General features: G+C 46.2%; 1 pseudogene; it reads left to right on the top strand.

Annotated features, from left to right (window-relative positions):
* Positions 1 to 1,525: 1,525 nt before the first annotated feature.
* On the top strand, positions 1,526 to 2,214 carry LOC103729131 (annotated as a pseudogene).
* The last annotated feature ends 988 nt before the right edge of the window (positions 2,215 to 3,202 follow it).

The raw sequence follows: 3,202 nt of genomic DNA, 5'->3' as shown, positions 1-3,202 counted from the left end.
TGTATGCAGTTATTTAAATGCATAAATAAATAAAAATTTATTTATGATTTAGAATGGGAGATGTTTAGGGTCCTAATCCAGTCAGGCCTGGAGCACAGCAATGACACTTGGGTATTGAAGAAGGGAACATTAGTTCCTGAAAAAGAAAAAAAGAGAGAGCATCTGTCAGGTGTCAAGCACTGTTCTAAGTACTAAGGATAATCACAGAACAGATACAATCCCTACCTCGTGGAGTTCACTACTTTCCCCTGAATAATTATGATAAACATAACTACTGATGAAGACTGTAGGTTACCAGGCCTTCAGCATCCCCTGATTTGGAGGGTCCCATGCAGTTATAGGAACGTAAAACATGATTTTTGTCTTCAAGAACCTGACAGTCTAAAACAAAAATGTCTATTTTTAAAATATTTTATTATTTTTATTCCATGTATACGAGTGCATTGCCTGCATGTGTATAAGTGCACCTGTGTCACACAATGCTGGAGGAGGTCAGAAGAGGATGTCAGATCCCCTGGAACTGGAGTTATAGACAGTTGTTAGCTACCATGTGGGTACTGGGAATTGAACCTGGGTACTCTACAAGAGTAGTCAATGCTCCTAACAGCTGAGCCATCTCTCCAGTCCTGTGAAAATAAGTCTTAATAAAGTAAAAGTCTCTCCTAGGACACTTCTAAAGAGATATAACCATTAGTACTCAAACCTTGACTGTTCAAGAGGCCAGCACCAGGGAGTATTCCCATCATCCCACTCAAACAAGAGCTGTATTTAGAGCTTCCTCCAGTACAGGGAAAATCAGTAACAGCAGCTGCACAGGCCACCACTGCCTCTTGGTTTGGAGGGTGGGAAGTGTTGTTTATTTGTTGTTTTGTTTGTTTGGTTGGTTGATTGGTTGGTTGGCTAGTTATTTGGTTGTTTGGTTGGTTGGCTGATTGGTTGGTTTCTTGAAACAGGATCCCACCATGTAGCCTTGGCTGGCCTAGAACTCACAGAGATTCTCCTGCCTCTGACTTCCCAGTGCTGGGAATAAAAATATGTACCACCTGGCCTTCCCCCTTGCTTTTTTTTTTTTTTTTTTTTTTTTTTTTTTTTAGACAGGGTCTCCCTGTGCCCCCAGCTGTCCTGGAAGTCACTACGTAGACCAGGCTGGCCTCGAACTCACAGAGATCCACCTGCCTCTATCTCCCAAGTGCTGGGATTAAAGGCATGCACCACCACGCCCATCCCTTGCTTTTTAAAAGGTGTATTTTTCAGAGTCTGACATTCCTTTGGTCAAGAATGGATATTACTGGGTTACGGAGATGGCTCAGAAATTAAGAGCGCTGGCTGCTATTGCAGAAGACCCAGGTTCCATTCCCAGCATCCACATGGCAGCTAACCATCTGTAACTCCAGTTCCAGGGGATCCAATGCCCTCTTCTGACCTCTACAGGCATTGCATGACATGGGTGCATGTACATACATGCATAAAATAAAAATTAAATTAAGAAAAAAAAAAGGGCATAACTGTGGTGACAGTGCTTGAGATGCTAGAGTTCGATGCCAGAGTTGGATGCCCCTGTATACAGGTGCAAAGGTTCCAAGAGGCTGTGGTCCCCATCATGGACAAAGCTTCTGAAGGGTACTTTTCATCTGCTACTCCCAAGGTGACCTAATGTGCGGCACCGGCTCTTTTTCATGAACAAGCATAATGTGGATTCTTTCATCTGCCTCTCCTCTCCACAGATGGGATAGTACGGAGACACTGACTATTTGAAGTGGCTGCTCCCCACTTCCATGCAGTCTAGCTGCTACCAGAGCTGGTACAGTCCTTGGTCCCCACCATGATGACTTGTACTTCAATGCTAGCAGCTTCCTGGCCCTGATCAGTAGGGAAAGAGGCAATCCCAATGCCACTGCATGGCAGAAGAGCTTTCCCCATGTGGGCTGCCTTGTGCTGATTGGGGGCCCCGATGATGGAGTTATCACTCCCTGGCAGTCCAGTTTCTTTGGTTTCTATGATGCCAATGAGACAGTGTTGGAAACAGAGCTGGTGCTTCTGCAAGATTCTTTTGAATTGAAGTCTTTCCCACCCCAAGGATCGGGGGTGATAGTGAGGTGTCCTTTGGCTGGGATTTCCCATACTTCCTGGCACTCTAACAGTACCCTCTATGAGACTTGCATTGAACCTTGCTCTCCTGAAGATGTCCCCAGGGTTCACTGGGCCCTGAGATAAACTGGTGGCCTTGGAAAGCAGGTGCCAGACTCTTGCATGCCCATGACCATCTCATTGCTCCCAAACCACCACCCACCAACCAGGGCTCCCAGAACCCTATCCTTTGCTCCTCCATGAATGACCCAGTGCTGGTCCCCTACTTCATATTCTCATTCGGGGATGGCACAATGCTCACTCTGTCTCCAAAGTTGAGGTTGGAAAGTGAGCACCAGGTTTTTACCTCTGGCTTCTCTACAGTTTCTGCTGCTCCTCCTGGTCTGTATCAGAGGAGAACCCAGGTGCTGCCCATCACAGAAGTCTTCTTCCAGGCCACCCAGGACATTTTTAGTTTCTGTTCTCCCTATGTTCCCTCTTCCTCAACCTCTGTCCTCAACCACCCTCACCCCCAGGAGGGACAATATGAGAGTAGAATTCTGAGGTTCTTCTATGAGGACAGTCTCATTTTGAAGTGTCAGTGTAGGGAAATATCTGTGGCCTGCAAGGAACATCTTGATAGGTAAAAAGTTGTTGGAGAAAGAACAAATGGAGGATGAGGCACCAAGACACAGATAAAACTCTCAGCGGGATAGAGCTTTATTTTGCAGGGGACACGCTCCCTTCAGGGAAGGGAAAATGTCTGCCCATGGATTGTGAGCTGGGGCTTATATATGGGGGCTTCAAGATGCAGAAGGCAGTAAGTTTTGGTGGAAAAATCAGGCGGGATGGGCAGGAAAAGCAGGGCTTGTAAACCTGGCTCCATTCTGTCTGCCAGCCAGGATCTGGGTCAGGAAGTGTTTATTTTTTGTCCTCCTAAGATAAGGGAAAAGCTGCTGTACTAAAACAGCTCCTAAAATCTCTGGTTAACAGGCAGAATCTGCTTATCTTGTCTTCAGGGATCAGAGGAAAGTCAGGCTGCCTCTTAGAAGAGTCTGCTTCCCTTGGCTTCAAAGGCCAAGGTGCTTATCAGCTCAGTTCCCTTTTGCAGGCTTAAGAGATCCAAAGTCCATGG

Source organism: Nannospalax galili, unplaced genomic scaffold (assembly GCF_000622305.1).
Source record: "Nannospalax galili isolate Female #2095 unplaced genomic scaffold, S.galili_v1.0 scaffold710, whole genome shotgun sequence".
NCBI lineage: Eukaryota > Metazoa > Chordata > Mammalia > Rodentia > Spalacidae > Nannospalax > Nannospalax galili.
Note: the sequence above shows the minus strand (reverse complement) of the source record. Positions and strands in the feature narration are given on the sequence as shown.